Below are 12,952 nucleotides of genomic sequence, written 5' to 3'. Positions count from 1 at the left end.
AGCCGGGCTCCACCCACGACTCCAACCTCAAGGGGGACTCCGCCCGGACTCCTACGGGAGCCGGGCTCCGTCGCCAACTTCAACCGCCGGTAAGATCCATCCAGACTCCTACGGGAGTCAGACTTCGCACCTAACTTTAATTGCAGGAGGACTCCGCCTGGACTCCTACGGGAGCCGGGCTCGGCCCGCAACATCAACTCTGAGAGGACTCTGCCCGGACTCCTACGAAAGCCGGGCTCCGCCCACGACTCCAACCTCAAGGGGGACTCCGCCCGGACTCCTACGGGAGCCGGGTTCCGTCGCCAACTTCAATCGCCGGTAAGATCCGTCCGGACTCCTACGGGAGCCGGACTTCTCACCTAACTTTAATTGCAGGAGGACTCCGCCCGGACTCCTATGGGAGCCGGACTCCGTCATCAGCTCCGATCGCTGCCGAACTTCAGCCGACGGATCTGCACTCCCAGACGCGACACAGCAACCACCACGATCCCGCTCCACTTCCTGCGGCGGATTCCGCGCAGCTCCATCACTCCTTGACAGGCCGCAGTAACGGTCACAGCACTGCTCCACTTCCTACGACGGATCCCGCGCAGCTCCACTACTCCCTGGCAAGCCACGATAATGGCCACAATCCTGCTCCACTTCCTGCGACGGATACCGCGCGATTCTTTCATCCGCTGGCAAGTCGCGACAACGGACGCCGCTCCACTTCCCTCGATAGACTCCACGTGGCACGCTCCGATGATAGCCACGAGTCCACTCCACTACTCTTTGCAACAAACTCCGTCTGACCCTGGACAGCCCATTGCCAGACGGTTACAGATATCGCTATCAGGCTACCGCCCCCTCCGCCTATAAAAGGGGGTCATAGATACGTTATTCTATAAGCTCTTAGTTTTTACCTCAAAACTCTGCTAAATTCTCCGTTCGAGCACTCTATTCTTGTTGAGGCAGAGAACTGACTTGAGCGTCGGAGGGTCTTGCCGGAGCAACCCCACCTCCGGTTTAGACTTCCTTTGCAGGTCCCGACGGCGACCGCGACTCCCTCGACTCCAGCTTCTCCGGCGCAAGCGGATTTTTGCACCAACAGGATTGGCGTTAGAGGAAGGGGTTGAACCTTCGCAGTACCCTTATTCTTAAAGGAGCGCTCAATGGAGCCGCCTCCGATCGTCTCCTTCCGCACCCACCCCCTGTCTCCCCTTCGGGATCCTTACTCGATGCCTCCCCACAAGGCGTCCACGCGACGGTCCACGGCCTCCGCGGCCAGATCTCAGGCTCCGGCCTCCCCTCCTGTTTCTCAACCTCCTCCTCCTCCTCCGACGGCGGCGGTCGGCGCGGAGCAGTTTGACCTGCTGGCGCAGCAGGTCAGGGGCCTCACTAAAGCTGTGCAAGCTATGCAGCAACAGCAGCCGCAGGCATCGGTACGCCCGGAAAGGGCATCCCCGGAGCACCAGAATCCGGCGGTGGGGTGGGCCACCTGGGCCAGCCGCCCCGTCCTTCCTGGGAAAATGAACCCGAGGGTGGAGAGCCCCCAATCGGACCACGACTCCACCCCTGAAAGATCTCTGCCCCCATTCTGCCAGAGGACCCTCGAGACTCGAAGTCGAGAGGATTTCCTGGACCGGAGGCTCCAGGAGATGAACCGGCGGATCGAAGAACTCCACCATACACCCCCCGCTTATGGTGAGGATATTTGTACGGACCCTCCCTTCTCTCAAATGATCATGCAGGAACCGATCTCGCCAAACTTCAAGCTTCCCCAGTTCGAAAGCTACGACGGGACTTCGGACCCGGTTGATCATCTGGAGGCCTTCCGGACGATGATGCTGCTTCACGGTGCTCCTGATGCCATCCTATGCCGGGCCTTCCCGTCCACCTTGAAGGGAGCGGCGAGGAATTGGTACTCGGCTTTGAAATCGGATACCATCTTTTCCTTCGATCAAATGAGCCACCAATTCATGGCCCATTTTGTCAGCAGCCGGCGCCCCCAGAAGGGTTCGGAGTCCCTCATCAACATCAAGCAGAGGGAAGGGGAGTCCGTTCGGGCCTACGTCAACCGTTTCAACGTCGCGGCGCTGGAGGTCCGGAACTTAGACCAATCAGTCGCAATGGCCGCCCTGAAGGGTGGCCTTCAGAAGAATGACCTTTTGTTCTCCCTGGAGAAGAAGTACCCTAGAAATTTTGCTGATTTGCTAGCTCGGGCTGAAGGATACGTCCGAACGGAAGAAGCCTTCAAAATGAAGGATGAAGAGACAGCGAGGGAGCGGCAAGCGGGAGGCTCGAGTAAGCCCGCAATTGAAAAAAGGCCAAGGAAAGCCCGACCGCGTTCTCGATCCCCTCTTGGGCACAAGCGCGCCCATACTCCACCCCGGGTGCGCAGGCAGAGAAGTCCAGATTGCGGGGTTCGACGGGGTTCCCCACCAGGAAGATTCTGCAACTACGCCCCCCTCAACGCCTCGAAGGCCCAGGTACTGATGGAGGTCTGGGAGCAGCTCCCTAGACCGGAGAGGATGCGCACACACCCCGGGAAGCACAACCCCAACAAGTTCTGCCTCTACCACCGCGACCACGGCCACGACATAGAGGAATGCATCCAGCTCCGGGACGAGATCGAGGAGCTCATTCGGCGAGGTCGACTCGACAGGTTCATCCGACGCAGGCCTGAGGGTAGAGGAGATCGGCCAAGGGCCCTTCCACAGCCTGAACCGCCAAGAAGGGAGGAGCAACCCGGGGACTGGCTCCCCATCTGGACCATCGACTCCATCACCGGAGGGCCTCAAGGAGGAGCAGACCTCCCGCAACCGTGGAACTCGAAAAATCTGTAAATGTATCACTTACGATTTCACCTTGAATCTAAATTTCTTTCTACTGGACGTACTCTTCCCATCTGGCATGGATTTGTCACGACTGGATATGACCCCTCCAAACGTCTGAAACAAAGTTATGTTAGGAGCGGGGGGAGAACCCCATCCTAACATACCTAAAATGAAAGTCCGACTATCTCGAAATCGGATTGGGGGAGAGGCCTTACAACGCCCTAATGTGCCCCCACGGTCATATCAGGAACAGGAGGAGGACCTCGTCCTGACATGAGCAAAGTCAAAGGCCCGGTTCTTTTAGACCGGATGGGGGGAGAGGCCTTACAGTGCCCTAATGTGCCCCCATAGCCATGTCAGGAACAGGAGGAGAACCTCGTCCTGACATGAGCAAAGTCAAAGGCCCGGTTCTTTTAGATCGGATAGGGGGAGAGGCCTTACAGCACCCTAATGTGCCCCCACAGCCATGCCAGGAACAGGAGGAGAACCTCGTCCTGACATGAGCAAAGTCAAAGGCCCGGTTCTTTTAGACCGGATGGGGGGAGAGACCTTACAGCGCCCTAATGTGCCCCCACAGCCATATCAGGAACAGGAGGAGAACCTCGTCTTGATATGAGCAAAGTCAAAGGCCCGGTTCTTTTAGACCAGATGGGGGGAGAGGCCTTACAGCGCCCTAATGTGCCCCCACAGCCATGTCAGGAACAGGAGGAGAACCTCGTCCTGACATGAGCAAAGTCAAAGGCCCGATTCTTTTAGACCGGATGGGGGGAGAGGCCTTACAGCGCCCTAACGCGCCCCCACAGCCAAGTCAAAAATGGGAGGAGAACCTCGCCCTGGCTTGAGCAAAGTAGAAGGCCCGGACTCTTATGGGAGCCGGGCTCCGTCCACGACACCAAGGAAGACTCCGCCCGGACTCCTACCAGAGCCGGGCTCCGTCCACGACGCCAAGGAAGACTCCACCCGGACTCCTACGCGAGCCGGACTCCGTCCACGACGTCAAGGAAGACTCCACCCGGAATCCTACGGGAGCCGGGCTCCGTCCACGATGCCAAGGAAGACTCCACCCGGACTCCTATGGGAGTCGGGCTCCATCCACGATGCTAAGGAAGACTCCGTCCGGACTCCTACGAGAGCCGGGCTCCACCCACAACACCAAGGATGACTCCACCCAGACTCCTACGGGAGCCGGGCTCCACCCACGACTTCTGCAGCGAGGGAGACTCCGCCCGCCCTGGCAATGGCCCTTACGTGCCCCGCGATAACGGGAGAAGAACCTCGTCCTGATGATGGCGAGACCCGGCCGCCCAACAAGATCGGGGGAAAGGAAAAAGCCCCTCAGCGGCACCTCCGCGCTCCTATGCAACCTCGTAAAAAGCGAGGGGAGGGCCCTCACTCGGAGAAGAGGAAAATTAAAAAGGAAGGGTGACGAACTACGGCGGAAACAGATGAAGGACGAACCGCACCAAAGACCTGAAGGACTTCGTCCCGACGGAGACGGGGAGTTCCTACCAAACACCTCCGACCTCTAAAAGGACTCCCGACACAGGTTAGGAAGATAGCGACATCTCCAAAGTAATGCGGAGTCCGGACGACCAAGCTCGGGCTTGCGGCCATGCACGACGAGAAAGGCAAGCTAACGCATCGACGACTGGGCACCTCCCAACGACGTCTACATCAGACAAGTCGAGCGATAAGAAAAGTTCGACGAACGACAATTTAGTACAACGTGCGGACGAGGTAACACAAAACACCCTTTTCATTCCATTTCCGAAATACACGCTACAAAGCCTGGAAGGCCAAGGAAAGAAAAGCAAAACCACAAAAAGGGAAGTAAATACAGGAAAAGACAGAAGGACGAAAAGAGCTCTAAGGAGGCTCTGCTCCCTCCGACCTAGAATTATCTGCTCCACCCCTCAACCAGGACTGCCTTAGATTCTCAATTTCTTCTTCTAGCTCCTCCCTTTTCTGCAGCGCATCCTGGAGTGCCCGACGAAGTCGCTGGCTCTCGGCCTCCGCCTCTCGACGCCTCTTCCTCAAAACCTCGGATTCCGCCTCCGCATCCGCGACGGCCCGCTGCTCGTATGCCAGTTGAATCTTCAGTTGTTGCAGCTCGGCTGTCTTTTCCCCGAGGGCGACTGAAATCCCTTCAACGGTTCCTCTTAGGGACTGGAGCTCATCAGAATCCCGGGCGGAAGTAAGCTGAGCCCTGCTGGCTAGCTGCCTCTGGAGACGGGCGACTTCGTTGGTCGCCGCCCTGAGTCTCTCTTTATATTCCTCCACCTGCCTGCGCCAGCTGGCCCGATGCACGTCGTGGCTCACCTCGACGTCCTGAAGCTGCTGTTGGAGGTCGGAGACCCTCTTCGACCACTCCTAGTCGCCGTCGACCCGGGCTAAGAGCCGGGACGAACTTCCTTCCAGTTGGCCGATCCTCCCCTTCGCAGCTGACAGTTCCACCTTGAGGGCGCTAATCCTGGCGGCCTGAGCCCAAATTCGATCGCTGGCGCTCTTCTTGCATTCCTCAAGCTCCTTCGCGAAAGCCGCCTTCCTCCGGCTATACTCCATGATCCCCTTCACGTGGAGATTCCGAAAGTGGATGGCCTCCGCGGTGGCTTCAGAATGACCTTCCCTCAATCTGCGAAGCTCACCTTCCATCTTCTTTGACTTCTTTGTCAAGTGAAGGATTTCCTTCTTCAGCCGCTGGATCGTCGACTTCAGCGGGACCCCCAGGGGCAGGGGAAGTGCTTCTGCGGGACACTGCCGTCGGAAAGCAAAAGCGTCAAGGCACGACTCATCGCAAAAAAAAAAAAAAAAAAAAGAAGAAAGAAGAAGGGGAGGGAAGAGAAGCCATCCGCGACAAGAAATTCAGCTTTATTAATTGAGTGATTCTTGAAGACAGAAAAGAAAAGAAAAATTACGATAAAATAAAAATATAAGGTCGGAGGTCTCAGACCTCGGGGGCGGGGGTTGGAGAACTCGACGTCCCCGACAAGGGGGCTGCAATAGCAGTGGCGGCTGGCGAGGGACCGGCCTCGTCTTCGGACTCCTCGCCTAGGAAGCTAAGGTCGAGCTCCGAAAATTTTTTGGCCACCTTCTCTTGGCAGAGCTCAAACCCCTTGATGAACACCTCCTGGCCGAATTGGACGTTCAGGTCCCTCATCTCCGCGGAAGCCTTGAATTTCTCTACCGCAAGGGCTCTGGCCTCCGAGACCAGGACCGAAATATGCTCGACCAAGTTGGCGACCTCGGCCTCCGCCCTTCTCGCCGACTCCTCCAAGGTCCGCCTCTCCTCCTCTCGGGCTTGTTTCTCTCTCTCCAGGGCCTCTTGGAGGGCGACTACTTCGGCCGTCTTTACTTGGAGGTGAGCAACCTCGGCCCGGCAGTGCTCCTCCACCTGGAGGATGTCCCTCCTCGCACGGTTCACTGCCTCAATATTGGCGAGGAGCTGGTGCCCAATCTGCAAGGATGGCTGGGGGATCAGAACAAAGGCCGAATAGCCAGGCGAATAAAGATTTGCTTACCTCAAGGAAGGACCCCAAAGAGTCCCCGGCCCGCTGCTCAGGATCGGCGCGGTCGATCCTCTCGACGACGTCGGACAGAATGCAGCCGTCGATCAACCGCCTGATCAAATCCCTGTCATTGAAGGGATTCTCCGGCCCCTCTTCGGAGCAGAGGGACTCGTCGTTGGCAGTTCGGCGGCTACTCACCCTGCGGGCCACCGATTTCTTCCTCTTCCTCCTCTCGGCCACGGGCGCCTCTGTGGAGCGGACCCCCGAAACAGGAGCCCCGATCGGCGGACTCCTCGAGGAGGCCCGGGGAGCCGTTGCCTCGGCATTCGAGGGAATGTCAATCGCTGGGCCGCCTGGGTGGGTACGGCCAAGCTCGACTCCTCCGCCTTGGCCCTCTTCGCCGATCCGGAGGTCGCGACGCCCTTTCTCTTGTGGGCCCTGAGGCCCCTGGCAAGCATCCGCACTGCTTCGGCGTCCATTCCTTAAAAAAAAAAAAAGGAAGAAAAAGAAAGAAGAAAAAGAAGCAAACCAATCAATCAAGAGTCAAAGATCGAAAAAAAAAAAAAAGAAGGGGGGGAAGAAAGAAAGAAAGAAACAGAGGGGAAAAAGAGAGAGAAGGAAGAAGAGGTAAAAAGGGAAAGAAAAAGAAGAAAGGCATGAAAAGAGAAGATAAAGGAAAAGATGAATACTCGCAGGATCCTGGGGGCTCAGGCCGATATTGAAAAGAAATTGCTCCCTCAGAAGATTGGGAAGGGAAGGAGCGGAATAGGCAAGAAGCTTCCGGGCAGCCTGGAGGTCATCCTCCCCCAGACTAGGGGCCCGGCGAACAGAATCCCTCAGAGAGCCCCAAGGGGGCAGGCCCAACCTCAGGATCGGGCAGTGGACGAAGAGGTATTTCTCCTTCCAATTGTGGATTGAAGAAGGGGCACCTTTCAACAACCCCTTCTTGCCGAACTGGGGGGAGAAGTACCACCAGTCCTTCGCCGAAGGATGGTGCTTGAAAGTATAGAAGTGCCTAAACAGGGAGAGGGACGGTTGGACCTCGACTACGTGGCAAAGGGAGAGAAATCCTATCAAAAACCTAAAAGAATTCGGGGCCACAGAAGCCAAGGAGATGTCTAAGAAGCGGAAGAGGGCAACAACAAAGAAAGGAAGTGGAAGCCGGAGTCCGATGCGGAACACTTCCTGATACAGACAAAAACGACCGGATGGGGGAGTGCTGGCCCGGTCAGAAGGGCCAGGCAGCTCCAGGTCGTACTCCGGAGGAACCCCATACTGAACCCTTATCAGAAGGAGTTCCTCCGGAGTCAGGGAATATGGAATGGCGCCCGGTGCAAAAATCGGGCGGAGCCCAGCCCCAGACGCAGGTTCGTCTACAGAGCAAGGGACCTGGGGGTTTGAGGCGGAAGAACTCCCGGAACTGCAGGGAGCAGAAGAGCCGGATGACATTTCGGGTAGTTTCGAAGGAGGACTCTAAAGGTCCCTAAGAAGACGGACAGGATGAGGGGCGTGAGGTCGCAGGAAACTAACTCGGAGGAATGCAAAAAATAATGATAGAGAAGAAGTCCCTAAGCGGTGGGGAGAAGGTTGAAGGTGCTGGAACTCACCTAGATCGCTCTGAGGGACCAGAGGGACGAAGACAGGGACGATTTGGAGGGCGCCTACGGCTCGAGAAGATGCCAACTGAAACAGGGCTCTCGAAGGGAAGGCAGACACTGATAAAAACTCTGGAACGGAATAGGGCCCCTAAAGATGGAAGGACGGGTTTAAATAGACCCTGGGATCTGGTGCCATAATGATCGCGAATCCCCCCAGACCAGCCCGCGCCCGACATGTGTCCCACTCCTCCCGGCGGGCGGCTAAAAGCAGCTAACGAATCGGCAGGGCCATTATGGCACCATACCTGGGCCAGTGTACTGGCAGAAATTTCGAAGGGTCCCTTCGTATCGCCCCGATTCGAAAAGACTCCAGCACGCGCACATTTAATGCAAAAATATCTGGGGGCGGCCGCGTGCAGGATTCGAGGGGACAGCTTCGGCTGTGCCAATCTCTCTGTACTTCCTTCGTTCGAAATTCAAACTCGAAAGTAGGGGGACTGGTGTTGGGTATAAAATGCCCACAGCCGAAGTTCTCAGCAGAATCGACTCCGAATGGACTCCGCCCGGACTCCTACAGGAGCCGGGCTCTGCCCGCAACATCAACTCTGAGAGGACTCTGCCCGGACTCCTACGGGAGCCGGGCTCCGCCCACGACTCCAACCTCAAGGGGGACTCCGCCCGGACTCCTACGGGAGCCGGGCTCCGTCGCCAACTTCAACCGCCGGTAAGATCCGTCCGGACTCCTACGGGAGCCGGACTTCGCACCTAACTTTAATTGCAGGAGGACTCCGCCCGGACTCCTACGGGAGCCGGGCTCCGCCCGCAACATCAACTCTGAGAGGACTCTGCCCGGACTCCTACGGGAGCCGGGCTCCGCCCACGACTCCAACCTCAAGGGGGACTCCGCCTGGACTCCTACGGGAGCCAGGCTCCGTCGCCAACTTCAACCGCCGGTAAGATCCGTCCGAACTCCTACGGGAGCCGGACTTCGCACCTAACTTTAATTGCAGGAGGACTCCACCCGGACTCCTACGGGAGTCGGGCTTCGCCCGCAACATCAACTCTGAGAGGACTCTGCCCGGACTCCTACGGGAGCTGAGCTCCGCCCACGACTCCAACCTCAAGGGGGACTTCGCCCGGACTCCTACGGGAGCCGGGCTCCGTCGCCAACTTCAACCGCCGGTAAGATCCGTCCGGACTCCTACGGGAGCCGGACTTCGCACCTAACTTTAATTGCAGGAGGACTCCGCCTGGACTCCTACGGGAGCCGGGCTCCGCCCGCAACATCAACTCTGAGAGGACTCTGCCCGGACTCCTACGGGAGCCGGGCTCCGCCCACGACTCCAACCTCAAGGGAGACTCCGCCCGGACTCCTACGGGAGCCGAGCTCCGTCGCCAACTTCAACTGTCGGTAAGATCCGTCCGAACTCCTACGGGAGTCGGACTTCGCACCTAACTTTAATTGCAGGAGGACTCCGCTCGGACTCCTACGGGAGCCGGGCTCCGCCCGCAACATCAACTCTGAGAGGACTCTGCCCGGACTCCTATGGGAGCCGGGCTCCGCCCACGACTCCAACCTCAAGGGGGACTCCGCCCGGACTCCTACGAGAGCCGGGCTCCGTCGCCAACTTCAACCGCCGGTAAGATCCGTCCGGACTCCTACGGGAGCCGGACTTCGCACCTAACTTTAATTGCAGGAGGACTCCGCCCGGACTCTTACGGGAGCCGGGCTCCGCCCGCAACATCAACCTTGAGAGGACTCTGCCCGGAATCCTACGGAAGCCGGGCTCCGCCCATGACTCCAACCTCAAGGGGGACTCCGCCCGGACTCCTACGGGAGCCGGGCTCCGTCGGCAACTTTAATCGTCGGTAAGATCCGTCCGGACTCCTACGGGAGCCGGACTTCGCACCTAACTTTAATTACAGGAGGACTCCATCCGGACTCCTACGGGAGCCGGACTCCATCATCAGCTCCGACCGCTGCCGAACTTCAGCCACGGAACTGCACTCCCAGGCGCGACACAGCAACCACCACGATCCCGCTCCACTTCCTGCGGTGGATTCTGCGCAGCTCCATCACTCCCTGACAGGCCGCAGTAACGGTCACAGCACTGCTCCACTTCCTACGATGGATCCCGCGCAGCTCCACTACTCCCTGGCAAGCCACGATAACGGCCACAATCCTGCTCCACTTCCTGCGACGGATACCTCGCGATTCTTCCATCCGCTGGCAAGTCGCGACAACGGACGCCGCTCCACTTCCCTCGGCAGACTCCACGTGGCACGCTCCGATGATAGCCACGGGTCCACTCTACTACTCTTTGCAACAAACTCCGCCTGACCCTGGACAGTCCACTGCCAGACGGTTACAGATATCGCTATCAGGCTACCGCCCCCTCCGCCTATAAAAGGGGATCCTAGATACGTTATTCTATAAGCTCTTAGTTTTTACCTCAAAATTCTGCTAAATTCTCCGTTCGAGCACTCCATTCTTGTTGAGGCAGAGAACTGACTTGAGCGTCGGAGGGTTTTGTCGGAGCAATCCCACATCCGATTTAGACTTTTTTTGCAGGTCCCGACGGCGACCGCGACTCTCTCGACTCCAGCTTCTCCGACGCAAATGGATTTTTGCACCAATATCTTGTATTTTTGTCGGAAGGCTGTGGGATTACCTGGTATGCTTTGTTTATGCTTGACATGGTGCCGGAGCAGGTATGATGGGATACTGTAAGAAACATCTGTACTATTTCAAAAGTGATGGTCCATTTATTTACGTCTCTGCCATAGATTGATTGAGCTGCCTTATTTTGTTTATCGTCTCCATTAAATGGTTCTGCATAAGAATAGTGTGCCTTGAGTTATTGAAGGCACCTGCCAATGTGGCAAAATTTTAGGGCACCTCGGAACATATGGGGTTTTCTGTGGTAGAAAAGTGAAAGTTATTGAATAGAATCATTTTATAACGTGGGTTTTGAACCGTCTAATAAAAAATTATTTATATTATTGATTATTAGAAAAAAAAATATTGTTATTCAAATTTGATTGAAAATTTTGAACAAAAAAAAAAAGTTCATTATTAATAATGATTAGCTATTATTATTATTTTTTGAATGAAAAAAAAATGTTTTTTTGGATGATATGTGGAGTTTTTATTGGATGGTCTAAGATCCATGTGGGGGAATAGTTTTAACCAATAATTTCTCAGTGGGAAATGCCTGGTCTGTCACCCAAAAAAGTTTCAGCTTGTGTACTAGGTGGGGCTGTCCAGGATCTAAAGTTTTGACAGGTTTCTCGTGGTATCTCTACTTGCGGGTAGCCAACTCTGACTCGGGGCTGGTTTTTCCAAAATCATGCTGCACGTTCTAGGCGCAGACCTCTAACAAATCTTTCCTCGCGCTATTAAGCTTTCAGCGCCTGGTTCCTTTCTCTGCTGTTGAGACCACGAGTAAATCTCGACTCCTGGAGAAGACAGCAGGGAAGTTCTTGATCTCCATGCAACATGCTTTGTAAATATTAACCTCTACTAATAATAATAATAATAACAGGGCGGCTAAACCTCCCATTTTATCCAATATAAAAGAAAAAAAAATTGTGCCACTCGCTCTACTTTATGGCATGATGTCCCTTTTTTTGGTGAAAAAAAAAAAAAAAAGTGAAGAGGACGACTAGCGTAGCTATCCTTTCTTGGCATGACCATGAGGACCGTCATCTCGTTAGAAAATGTTGATTAGGTTAGAATAGAGTCCACCTTCCCACCATATGGATTGATCCGAGGACCAACCCAATGGGTGAGTATGTCATCCCAACACTATCGAGAGCCAAAAGATCAGGTGCCTCTTCCAGCCCCCACGTCCAAGCCGTCAGGAGAGGTCCTTTGGAGTTATTCCACCCTAATATTTAATCCGTGTTTGTGCAATTCAAATCTGGATCATTTAGGTGGAAGGAAAGGTCTGTTCCACTAGACTACCACTTTGATAGCTAGCATGACGTGCTTTTGGATCTGGCTTATTCTGGCTTGTTGATAAATATGCTCCCAAGCCCTGTGAATCAGCTCTAATTAAGGAATAGGTGAAGGCAAATTTGATGTTTCAACTTATGACCTAAATCAACCCTGTTCTTTATTTTCCTAGCATCCTATACTATGTCGGCACACTGCACAGCGAGCCCTTGATGAGGCTCTATCGAGATTCCAAAATAAGAATATATATATACGCGCGCGCGCACATATACAAATTTTCGTTTTATTTGCATAAGCATGCTAGATGATAATTCCACAATAAGGTCCAATTGAAATTCCAATATAAGAGAAAAAGAGAAATAAGAAATACATATAAAAAAAATATTTCTGACTACGACTGACAAAATATGATCCGACCTATCAATCCGACCCGTCATAAGCAGATTTGGATTTAGGCTAAATGATCATAAACGGATCGACCCGTTTAACCTGTTTAATAAGTGAGTCGGATATGAGTTTTAGATATCTGATCCGTTTAACCCATTTAATATTTAGGTTGGGTTGAGTTAGATAATCCATTTAACTTATTTAACCTATTTCTGATCCATTTAATCCGACCTATTTAACCCATTTAAGACCTATTTAACCTATTTAAAATCTATTTAACCTGTTTTTGACCCATTTAACTTGATCCGTTTAACCTGTTTAATCCGTTTAACTCGTTTAACCTAATTTGATCTATTTAATAAATAAGTTAAATGGGTCGGATCGGATTATCTGTTTAATAAACAGGTCGGATTCAGATTTGAATTTTTGACCCGTTTAATAAATAGGTCGGATTTGAGTTGATCATTTTCTGATCTGATCTGTTAATGATCCGACCTGTTTATGACCGATCCGATCCGTTTGCCACCCTTATTTCTGATTGCTTGACCAGCTCAATAAGCTGCTTGCTGATTTGTTTTTAATTAGGCTAAATTTTGCTCTTTCTTTGTGGTGCAATTGGCGTATATGGTCTTATATTTTTCTCAAAGTGGGGGAGTTCAGTGAGGTATCTGGTATTGTTCTCAATGT

The sequence above is a fragment of the Elaeis guineensis genome, chromosome 2, assembly GCF_000442705.2.
Source record: "Elaeis guineensis isolate ETL-2024a chromosome 2, EG11, whole genome shotgun sequence".
NCBI lineage: Eukaryota > Viridiplantae > Streptophyta > Magnoliopsida > Arecales > Arecaceae > Elaeis > Elaeis guineensis.
Note: the sequence above shows the minus strand (reverse complement) of the source record.